The sequence below is a fragment of the Ostrinia furnacalis genome, unplaced genomic scaffold (assembly GCF_004193835.3).
Source record: "Ostrinia furnacalis isolate ACB-3 unplaced genomic scaffold, ASM419383v2 OfSCF1635, whole genome shotgun sequence".
Taxonomy (NCBI): Eukaryota; Metazoa; Arthropoda; class Insecta; order Lepidoptera; family Crambidae; genus Ostrinia; species Ostrinia furnacalis.
Genome location: NW_021131874.1, coordinates 59,957 through 73,110, shown reverse-complemented (window position 1 = coordinate 73,110; position 13,154 = coordinate 59,957). Strand labels below are relative to the sequence as shown.

The following is a 13,154-nucleotide window of genomic DNA, read 5'->3' as shown; positions in this document are numbered from 1 at the left end:
CTAAGAGTTATCTTTATTGCTCCATAATATTTTTATAACTTTATCACATCGCAACATGCATGTGAATATCTTAATACGTTTAAGATATGGCTGAGACATATCAATACAAAAGTTAAGTTTATTTTAAAAGATTTCCATTTTATGTTAAAACAAATTCAGTGGTAATTGCATAATAGTTGAGACTATTTTTGGTAGTACTTATTAATGTAATCGTGATGCATCAATGAATAATGTATCATAAAGCATGACAGGCCAGACTTAATCAAGATAAAGTAATTTTACGTCAGATATTACTCGTTTACGTGACTCAACTAAAGAATGTTCGCAATCGACGTATCATAAAATATCTTCATCGTCACACACCACAGTGTAAATTAGTAAAATCATTGTGATATTGTCACATAATTACAATTAATAAGTATTTTATTGTCGCGTAACAAGTGACTAATTGTAATTTTCACCACAAAATATAGAAGTCATAACAATCAATTACTAGTATATCTTCTCACGATGACTATTACTCATCGGATTTTCTTGTCAAAACTGTGGAACATCGCACAAATCAACTGGACTTAATGCACTTACGAAAGATATAGCCAAGCCTTTGGATAGTACAGTACATATGTGATACACTCCAAGGTTGCTCAAATGCACGTTAATGCGGCAAAGCACGCCAGGTCACATGGGCTCCGCTGATGGGAGGATCAATTCAGACGACAGCGTTAGACTCTAAATTTTCGTTGCAATATAGCATTTATTACAACTCCATAACATGCTGCTGTGTTTAGCTTGACTGCTGTCTTCTGTCGGGTGGTACCCTTGTTGCGTCAGCCGAATCTCTAGTGTCACGACACTAGCCTACGTGATGATTGACACGGGTGACTAGCAACGGACTTGCAGCCTTTATTTGGGGATTTCCTTGTACAGCCGACGGCATAAATTAATAAGTAATTAAATATTATTTTGTTGCAAAATAACAACATAAGATGCTACAGTGTTAAAACCTTGGCGTTGCTTGATGAGAAAGTTGCTCTTTGTCTAATAACTAACCACGTTATTCTCAAGTCCTCGATACAGACTTACAAATTCGACATTTAAAGATTATAAATAACTTGAAAAAATCGAACTGCCTAAGGCGGGAATTGAACCCACGACCTTCCGCTTGCCGGGCGACTGCTCTTCCAACTGAGCTACTTAGACACTGGATGAACCCGTCGAAATTTTCAAGTGTAATACGCTGTTACGGCCAGCGTTTGTTTCATCAATGTTGAGTATACCTACCCTACATGTCGAAGAAGGAAGAGCAGTCGCCCGGCAAGCGGAAGGTCGTGGGTTCAATTCCCGCCTTAGGCAGTTCGATTTTTTCAAGTTATTTATAATTTTCAAATTAGTTTGAGATGCGACTCTTAACGCTAAAAATTAAATAACTATTTAAAGATTAATCTTATCAGTTTCATATAATCTCTTATACCATTTTATCCCAGAATAGCACAAAAATTAACGTATTCAAAATATTAGTACAATCGCGAATTCGCAACTCACTCGCAAATAGGTACCGAGCTGTCTGGCACTGGACGCATTATCCAGCGTATTTATTTTCAAACGTCACTTCGTATAAACCTGTTTTTCTTTGTGCAGACAGAAGTGTAACACTTACACAGAGTGCTCACGTCATCACTACTGGCTGATATCGCGTGACGTACCGCCACTGTCACTGGAGGCAGATTATTGTTATCAGTACTCGTACGATTGATCTGAGTTAATGCCGGGTTTGACGCATATCCAGTCGATAGATATAGAAATGTTAATCATATTTATACAGTGAATTCACAGAGCCGTAATTCCATTAATCAAATGCTCTAAGACCTAAATGAAAGCATGTAATCTGAAATTTAATAAACGTCACCCAAATCAAATTAATCAACCGTGTAGTCTCTTGGGTGTCCTTAAATGAAATCGCATAGAGATCTGGCTTCAACGGTACCCAAATTAACCCTGTTCAAAGAAGGACGCGTCAAATCTGATAACTTGGGGGGGTTTGAAAGGGTCGCTCGTCACGTCCGCGCGGTACTTTGGTCCTTTGAGCCGGATACTTGGTCCTTCGGGCCGGATACGTCCCTTTCCACAACGCGCTTTAGCGAACAATAAACGAAATATAATTTGGGTTTTCAATGTCATCACTTTTATACAGAGCTGATTTTTACTCGACGAAGTAATGTGATTTAAGTTATCGTATAGTTAGAAGAATAAATGTTAAGGAGAAGTAGAAATCATATTCATGCTGTCGAGTTTTCCGTGTCTTTAAAACAAAACAATAAACAAATGATAAGAAAATGAATTCTTGGGACTGACCGCAATACATGCGTAAACGGGCATAAAATTATACAGCACCATTAACATATAATCCACACAGACTGTCGACGGCATGCAGTTTTGTTCTGTCGGTCAACAAGTTGTGTAATTGTCGAATTGTCCCAATGCAAATGCTAATCAACTGGCAGAGAACATTGACCATGCTATTGTCTACATTTAGGTACATGACGTTAATCGTTTATTAATCTGTCATAATATTATTTATCGATCAGTGACCTTATGTTTTTGTTGCTACCACGAATGTGTTGCCAGTTAGAAGACTGTTTGAAATAATAAGGAATGAGGAGCACAGGTAAATCCTATAGTGATTTAGAATAACATAACTTTTCATATCGATATTCTTGAGATTATTTTCTACCTCAATACCTCGGTCGGAATATCAAAGTTCTTGTTCGCTTGGAAACTTCCCCTCGCCTGCGAAAGGGTAGAATTACCCAAGTTTATTTGATACCAACAAATCCTATTAACTCAGATCCTTGGTCCGAGGAGAAACTTTCAAATTAGAAACAATAACTTGGGGGGAACTCACTCGTGATATGTTTATTTTCATTCAAGGCCTTATCAACTTTAATATCGCGCGTAATGTACAAATTAAATATTTTTGCAAAGAAACAACAATCTGAGCCTAACAATGTCTCAGCGTTGAGTAAATTTTGCATTTTGATGTTTGCTGAATACTCAACACCTATGTGAAAATTGTTCACGTACGCGATCGTAGATATGGAAAATTTTGGGTACAGCAAAAAATATTTCCGTAGGGCTTAGAACCTAGTCAATGTTTATAACAATCAAATGATGACGTATGGGCTGATTTCCTCGTTGCCGTGATGTTTGTGTTACACTTAATGGAGTCGGAAGTGATTGTATGATGCTTATTAGTGGCAGTGCTATGGTAGGTACTAACCATTATGGACCGCCATAATGAAGCTGAATAACTCTGGCCAAAGTCAATATTAGTCCACATTTTTTACGCCAATGAATACCCATACTGTCATTTTTCATCTACAATATGTCTTGAAGACCCAATGTCATATAGTTTAAACGTAAGTATTAAGAATTCATTGACATAAGATAATTATGTAACAAAATTACTCAATCGACAATAGCTCTATAAATAATTGTGAGCTAATTAGAGAGGAGTTAAAATAAAACACGATAAAAGAGCGACCTTGACCCAGGAGGTCACAAACTAAGCGCAGACGCCGGCCGATGACACACTAATTAGATCACGTGAGCATTGATAACGCGTCGATAACGGAGTAAACATAGCGACTGTCTTAGGCGGAATGTAGCGACTTTTGTGGGCGCATTGATGATTCTTTAAATTTTAATCATAGATTTTGTAACATATCATACGATATACCTAAATGAAAAAAGCGCCAATTAATCTCAATGAACTTCTGTACTGGATGCAAAAGGGGTAAACATAGCGACTGTCTTGGGCGGAATGTAGGGACCGATTTTTGTGGGCACATTGATATGATTCTTTGGATTTTAAACATTGTGAATCGACATCTCGATGAAAATCTTAGCGCAATTCTGTATCAATGAAATTTTGAATTTATTTCAACGGGATAAATAAGTATAGCGACTGTCTTAGACAAATGTAGAGTGCGAGTTTTGTGGGTACATTATTAAAACACTGGAGTTGGGAAAATCAACGGGCAGTAAGATAAGAGTAAGATTTACTTAGAAACACATAATATTAGCAAATTGATGGAGAACTGTGCATATCAGCAACGGTAATCCAGGAACTCTTAAACCGATAAGGGTTCTAATGATTATTTATTTATTGATAAACAAATACGAAGGTGTAGTTTGTTTTCTATCTAAAGACACACATTTAATAGAGCCGTCAAAAAATTCGAGGATGTTTTCTAGGTCAATATTTTGTGTTGTTTTCGTTATTACTCACATAACAAATTAACTGCGTAACAGTTTCTTTTAAACTGTCAATGTCAAACATGTCTTTAACTTACAAAGTTTTGGCTTTCGTGCTTGTAACTATTAGGCTACAAGTTTAGTAATAAAGTTGCTTTATCATTTCTTACCAAAAGCATTTATGGAGTATGATTTTTCTTCTTTCTTTGGGAAATATTTTGTTTCTCCATTCACATATCTTATCCCCCTTCTTTAAAATGTAGTTTTGTTTCAGCTTTTCTTTTTCTTTCGATCCTATTTACGAAACATCATCACAACTACTTCAGTGGTAAGATTCAAAACAACAGACGAGTTACTTCAAGAGTCAGTAGCAGCAAGATGGGCAGATTTTTGTAACCCCATTATCGTAAAACCAGTCCTTGTTATGCAATTTGGTCGTTCATTGATATAACTGGCACTGGCAGTTGATGGCTGACAGGTGTGTAAGTATTTGTGAAGTGAGATCATTATGATTATGAGAAACGGGCAAAAACTCACAACCACAACCAATCTGGGCTGTCCAGGGTCGCATAACGTAAATGAATCATCTGCTGTTATATTGGTCAATAAATGTCTTCCATATTCGTACCTGACCTGGCAAATTTGTACAGACAGCGGCATATCAAGCTAAACACTGAAGTATCTTATGAAGTCGCAACAGGGGCTATTTTGCTACAAAAATGTAGTCTGATGAAGTGCTGTGAACTGTACTTATTTCATGGTTTATTTTATGTAATTGGTATGTTCTGAGAAACTGAGTACGCGTATGGTTAATTTCAACCTGTAATTATTTAATGCGCATAAAATTCAATGATTATGTGCCTATTGTAGCATTTGTAAATGAGGAACCAAAGCCATCGTCTTACAATCCGCAAAATGACCTCGAAGGATATCCTAAAATAAAATGCAAATATTATGTGCCTACAATGGGACATTACCATACTTGAATTTTAATTTTGACAACATTCAGGCATATGTTACTATGTATAAATGCTTCAGCAATTATACAATGTATTCTGTCTGTTATCTTTGTTTATACTGACTGTATTTAATTAATTAAATACATGAATTCGGAAAAGTATGTCACAGTAACTACACTGTTCTTAACTTCTAGGGAAGGTTTCAAGTAAAAGACTGACACATAACAAAGTTCGAAAGACGCTAGTGTCATTCGAAACTCTATTTTTTGTAACGATTATCATCACTAATCGCAGACACACCCTAAAAATCGATACATATCAACATCGACGACATAAGTGTTACATTGAACTTATTTATACCACGGCTATAAAAAACTGATACACATTCTCACTGAGACTAGACCAGTACTTGTACAAGTAAAAGTCCTTGCACTATTACCAGTCTGGTCTATTAAGGCCAACGGCATACGCGAACATAATCGCGATGTGTGACAAAGAATTGTGCCCTCAATGATCATAACTTTGCTTTTACACCGCACGACTCTACATAATCTTGTGCATAAGATTTTAAACTTTCGCGTTCCATTTCAACTTATGGTATGCTTGTGACCACGGCTGCAGCATAGCAGCCGAAACGTCAAGTCGTGAGTACATAATGTAACTCATTAATAAACGCCGCGTTAAGACCCGTGTCTTGCTATTTTAGTTATAATCTTGTACACTCTAAAATTATTATTTTTACTACAAAATTTAATAAAGCTGTATCGTTTTGCTCCTTTGTGTAGTTTACATAGGTGTAGAGGCCGCTAAACTTAACACATGTTTAACATAAAATTATTAAACAAATGTTTTTCTTGATTCAATAGGTCTACATTAAAATGGACTGGTTGGTACAACCTTCTGGCGGGTCGATCGCCTCGTTGTTTACATGTTTCATTATCGCCATGTGGTCGTGTCACGAGACTCGACCGTACTGTAGCCGTTTGTAACGCGATTTCATGTGAATACAACATTATAACGCTTTCAAACTTTCATGGTTAACGTTCAGTTAGAATTTATCGGATCGGGATTTATATTATGTCATGGCCAAGTCCGAATATTTTGTTACAAGTAGGTATGACTCATGATCTGTTCTTTGAATCAACTGACCATGACTTATCTAACTGAGACGAAATAGGAATTCATTTGATAAAATAAGGCGTATAGAAATCCAGTTCTTATTTTCATTTTTTTTTTCTGATTTAGGCGATCGACTTTGTCAGTTTGCGAAAACAAAAACGACATTATTTGTTATTTTTGTTTGATATAGGCTGGAATAAAAATCGTACAGTGTAAATCCCTGACATAATATGCGATCAATGTACATGCAGCGTTCATTTTAAGACATGGGCACCTTACGTGTATTGCAAGCTGCCAGTCATTCAGTTTAATTTTGAGATCATTGCATTGTACACTTGTATAGAAATTAATGGATAGGATATGTGATTTAAAGCCACTACAATGACGATGCTCTTAAATATTAAATACTCTCATTGAAACAGATTACACTGGTCTGACATTAGGTATACTACCTCTTTTTACTGCCAGGCAAACGGTCTCATAATGAAGAGAACAGAAAAATAAAACTGTAAACAAACATGTTAAAGATTGTAACTTTTGTCTTGGGGTTTGTGGTCTCTTTTACGTACAATAATCTGGGCTACTGCAAACTAACAATGATACATAATTATAATAAAAAACAAAAATCCTTTTTTTCCCGGAGCAAAATTAGAAGAATTAAAGAAACAATTTCATAAGTGAAAATGGGATAATTCATATTGGAAATGTGCCCAGATTCCGATATATCTTTGTCGGATCACCCTGTATAAATACCTATATGTAACACAACAGCATTGTTTGCCTTTACTCTGTATGCTAATGTTTCCGAGCAGCCTTCGCGTCGTGTTCCACCCACGTACGACGGAACGGAACAACAAAATGGTAATGCAAATTAGCGATACTATCACACCTGTAGTAGGATGATGCTGTGCTGATAACAAACAAACGAACGCTTTAAAAGGTTTTACAGTGGATCTGCATAGAGATAACGCAGTAACAGAGGCAGTGGTAAAGATAGCAAGTGAATCTATAGACACTGAAAATAATATGATCAAAATTGGCACGCCCTGCGCAAATGACCTTCTAACTATTAATAGATACAAGCTCAATAACTTAGATGCAATGTAACCGATTAAAATAAGACCTAGAGCAGTCAATCAACTATCACTGAATGACAAACCCGAAGGAGGCTCAAGCGATGAATGAGCACGTGTAATGACAGCGCCATCTGTAAACAGTCGCGGTTCCGCCGCGGATCGTAAACCCGCTTTGATGTATGGCGCTGGCGTCGCCTCTGTTTACATGTGTGCACGACTGGAATTTCGATTCGCAAGGTCGAATGACTTTTCTTGTTGGCTTCAATTGCAAAATATTACTACAGAATATGGTTAAAAATAGGGCGTAGCGTAATGAATCGCATTCGTAGGAACCAAGAGTGCGACAAGAGCAGGTCGTGACCTACATTCTGTAACGACGCCCGCAGGGAGCCGAAACGCGCTCAAATGCAACGTGCCGACTCTATGGGAGCAATACATACCCTCTCGGTCATAAACCGCGAACGGAGGGTAGATTGCCATTTTCCATCAACAGGCAGGAAAGTTTTACCCAACAGTAGAATAGGAAAGTCCGTAATGTGGCACTCGTAGCTGGTATTCATTGTAAAGGAAAAACTAAAACTTTTTGCTTTAAAAGTTTCAGGATTACAGAGGATGGACGAGACATGTTCTCTAATGAAATTGGGTAAGTTACTAAAAGAGATTTTGGTGAAGTTTTGTAATAAGATAAAAATAAATTACAACGCCGTAACGAGATAAGGTTAGGAAAATGTGTAAAAGTTGACAAAATAAAAAGTAATGGAGATGAAAAAGACTTCCACGAGTTCATTAATCTATCCTAAATTTCCTATCGATGGGAAACAAAATAGCTGAGCCAAACACCACGCTTAACTCGAAAATTTTTAATTACAAAAGTGTTCCAAAGAAAAGGGTTACTCCTCAGATCATAGAAAGAGAATAGATATGAAGTCGCGCGTAACTACAACGAGAACCAGTGTCCCCACATTTCCCCCACCAAAGCTCCCACACACACATTCAACTGTGTAAAAACAAAGCGACTGAGAGTCTACGACAACATGTGCAACCGGCTTAAAAGTGCTGTGATTGGCCAGAAGGCGTGCCTTATGGCCAATCAATGGCCGCGTGACGTGCTGAAGATTAAAGGTTAGTTCATTTATTTTTACTTTTACAAACAGAATTAATGATATTATGTAGTTCATATCTATCCCTTAAACCTTATTTACCTACTTTCAAACCCAGGCAANTCTGAGGGTTACTCAGACGTACTTAAAAACTCTCGGAAGCGTTCTTTCAAACCCGCTGACTGGGAAAATCGTGAGCAAGACCCGAGAGCACTGTAACTTGACCCACATCAGGGGGCTAAAGTTAACGAGCCTATGGAAATCTACAAAGTTCGACGGAGCAGAAACATAAAGGTACTCTGCGATAAGAATGCACGACGCATTGCGTTGGGCCTCGGAAATCTGGTCACGTACCACGAAGATGGGATATTGATTTTAATTTCCCACTTGGAGAACTGAGATTGAGAGTTCTTTGAAAATATACAACAATATGTACACCTAGGTACAGTTACTTAAGTTAAAGAAGTTATTTGTTTGTGTCATAATGCTTTTGACTGATTGTGTTTAACACAGGATTTTGTTTTTAGTGTCAAAATTTCAAAACGATTATCACCATTGTTTTTATTAATGAAAACAATCAAAATAAAATACAGTCTTTCAGGATTCATGAAAACAAAATCACGTATTTTCCTGCTTTTCTTCTATGTTTATTTAGGTCGGCATAGTTTGTTTTTCCCTTTAATTCGTTCTTCATTGATTTTATCGATTTCCCCTTCTACCGCCTCTCGCTAATCATAGTCAGATTTACCTACTTGATTCCAAAGAGAGGTTAAGGAGTAAGACAAAAATGCAAATTTCTCGTTTCAACAACTGTGCCTTTCCTAACACAGATAGCCACATCGATCGTCAGTCAGTGCCAGAAATAGACCGCAGGTTTAGCCCGAGCGGCGTCTGTAAATTTTAAGATCGCGATACTCGAACAAATAAACGGAAACACCGAAATCACTATACGAACTACACAAAGAAATGTATCGTTACACATAATGGACCTTTACATAATGGTTTGTCCGTAAATGAGACTCAATTTGTAAAACAAATGAATGTGTTAAGTGGAATGTACGGTCTATGACAGTCAAAATGGTAACACAAGGGACCAATGGCTATAATGTTTTAAAAGGCCAAAACAGTCATGTTTAAAATATTTGTATTTTGAATATATTATATGCAATGCTACTTTTCTCGTACCATTAAAATTACAGATCTACGGTCAGAAACATGCATTCTTGAACGCTTGGACAAATTTAGTCGGGTTTATCAATTACAACGGCTTGGATTAGGATAATGACGATATTGTATCTGTTGTTATCAAACGCAACTGGAAATATTTCGTAATCTATATCAGCAATCTATATTATTTCGGTCACGTAATACATTATTACTAATTCAGATTTGTATTGCTAAGAAATTTCCCAAAACTGTAAAATTTCAATAAGGAGATGATAAAAGTTAAGTTGCTGAGTTAGAGAAAGTAAGCAAGAAATGTTCGTAGGAGTTCGCAAAATAAGTAAATAGGTCATCAAGATAAATTGAGCCTAGTTGCATGTCGTCATTCAACCATGACAATACAATTGGATGTCACGTGTGCTTCTGAATGGCAGCTGTAGGCGGCTAATGTGCAATAAGGGATGATAAATGGAGCACGAAGATGTGGCACGCTAGCGAGGACTCAAAATTAATGCCCAGTTTTTATAAATTAATAAATCCTCATTGTGTGGATTTTAACAACCATAATGTGGCTGAATCGCACTGTAAGTTAATTTAATAGTCATATCAATTTAGTCGTGATCAGCGTGAGATTAGTCTTATTACAGAATGTAGCACCTAATTGGAACCAATAAGAACTGTAAACGATGATGCACCTCTTGATTATGTTATGTCATTTCTGAGTAACAAAAATAACTTGTTACAGCACCGAATGCTGCCCAATCCGAGTCATTTGCGTTCGTTTTAAACTGTGATTCACTAGCCTTTATTATTAGTGCATTCATTCTTAGCCTCGCATGTGTGATATCATGCACTATCTCGTGACAATGCGCTGGACCTCAGCATGGAAATCGCTCGGCCTTGTTGCCGTGTCAAGACACTAACCAGTCATTCTGGCGGGTAATAAAATAAGATCTGTTACGTGACGTTGATAATGTTTACCGATTTGATTCATCGGCTAGCTTTTCACGTTTGTAAAATAAAACCGCTGAAAACGATAATATTAAAAGCAGATGAACCAAATCCGAAGAATTCAATTTACAAATTCAGCAATCTCGATCCTTCAGACTTATGGAAAAGGGATATTGAAACGAACGCGAATAAATAAGAATTGGTGGTAATAAAAAGGTATAAAAAGTTCTTTACGACGGCAAAACCCTCTCGAAATGCGAAGAGAGGTGATACAAAGGTAAGGGAAGGTCGGAGATTCGCAGAAATTGGGTAAACGGCACGCGATACCGATACACATCTATAACCGTCACTCCTAGAGGCTTGTACCAATAAAAATCGTACTAGGAATTGAGTAGAGTCAATTTCATTTCAATAAACTTTAATTTGACAAAAGATATTCCAACAAAAAATTAAAGACCCTTACAAAACTTAAGAACGAAAACATCAGAGGTACAAAACAATAAGACGTCAAAAGTTGTAAAACACAATCCCGATAAGAGTCACCGAGACTCAGCCCGCATCACATTTCAACTCCGGTGTGAGTTCAAATAGGAAAAGTGCGCTATCAACGTATCCCGCCGCGGAAGAGGAAACTTGCCGCTCCAATGCGCGTTCAACACAACAACATGTAATGGACGTTTTATTCGAGCTTTTTGCGGCGCCCTTTGACCTTTGCCGTAATCAACTTTTACATAGCTTCCATTCAAACCGTGATTGACTAAAAAACTTTGGATAAAAACTAGTGTGATGGTAAACAAACAAGTACTCAAGAAATCCATTCTAAGATAAATGAATAAAAGATAGAACAAGCCCACTCTAAAGGTGTGCAAAAGCAAATTGTGTTATCAGTAATTGCTGATAAGCACTAGTTGTTTTTAATGGTTAGATAACAGGCCACCAGCTGAACGTAGATTCCATGACGGTCATGAAAGTTGTAGCGTGATGTGAGGACCCAATGAGTGTTGGCAGCTTCTAGATCAATACGCCGAGGGAGTTTCAACTGGCGGTTCGCCAACCACTAAAACACAGGCCCAAGTTTATGTCGACGATGCGAGAGGCGCGTTGTTTTCAAGCGAAAACTCGGGGCCGTGAGGCGTGAACTCTTCGCTTTGAACCGGCTGGAACCGCTGTCCGGGTGCAGTGTCACGGCCACTCTCTGTTGCCACCGACAATAATAAGCCCGGCGACATTGACACACGACTAGTCGATAGCAAAAACAATGTTCGACACGACCAAGCCGGAACGCTTCCAACGACGCACGTGAGCTGAACGCACGTCATCAACTATTTCAGTACCATAATAAAGCACTTGAAAGATCCATGAGCACCATTTTATCCGAATATGGTGGTCAAATATTTGTTTTTTTTTTTAAGTAACATGTCGACGAAATCTCCAAGGCAGTGAAGTTGCAAAAGAGTCCCAATGAAAATTAATTGTTGTCTACTACGTTTCCCAAGATAGCCTATTGTTTAGATGCATAACAATACATATCAATTCAGCGGTTTACGAGGGAGATGACATAACACAATCTGTTTACGACCGTGTTAACGTTTGGAAATGTGACGTATAACACTAATGGAAGATGAATTTGTGATAGCAAGACAAAAGGCGTTCGCCTTGAACATTCTCACAGTTCATTTAAATATTGGCCGTACAAAAATAAAGGCACAATAGCTCGACAACGGGAGGAAATTGTCACTTCTAAGTATCCGGCTACTAAATTGCTACTCGGGCCGAGTGCCGCCACTTCGCTAGCCATCATTCACGTCCAGACGGGCCAGTTCAGTTCATCGTTTAGGTTATTTTCCTTTTACAGCCTGCAAGTTCTATTTAAAAACAACCTTGATAACAATAGATGAGCAGAGTGCTTTCGCTATTGACAATAAATACGTCTGGTCGCATTCCAGCCAATTATGAAAACGTGCGACAGAGGAAGTGAGACGTACGGAATTGACAGCACGTCCGACGCAATGCAAATCTGTGGCGTGCCGGCGACGTCCATTTGTCGTGTAATCAGGACGACCCGGTCAGATCGCATGGGCCGTTCCATACCTTGTCACGAGGTGGGAGAGTTCAATTTAGATTGTGGTGACATTAATCTGGGATACGGTGGGAACGCAGCGAATATCGGGTTGTATTACAAGGCAATACAGTGGTGTGTCGGCTGCATCTAGAAGCGGTAACTGAGATACAGGCGAGAGACAGCCTCGGCAATTTGCCTATTGCTGCGTTCAATTATCGCCCCCCGCACTCATTACTGAATTAAGGCGAGAGCGACTGTAAATTTTGTGACGCCTCTGTTAGATGGAAGGATGCTTATGTAACCGGTTGTTACCTGACTGAGCTGACAGAAGTTGCATTCAATAACCTAAATGAATCTTTTGTGTCGATACATAAAGGATATTTTTAGCAAACTTGAAAGAAATTATACGAGTATATTGATCTTATGGCTTATATTAAAATATTTTCGAAGCGAATGACAACCAATAAAG

General features: G+C 38.0%; 1 protein-coding gene across 11 annotated transcripts in view; it reads right to left on the bottom strand.

The window, feature by feature from the left end:
• The window catches only part of sky (GTPase-activating protein skywalker), a 99,125-nt gene that overhangs the window by 44,359 nt on the left and 41,612 nt on the right, over positions 1-13,154 (bottom strand). The window lies entirely within an intron of this gene.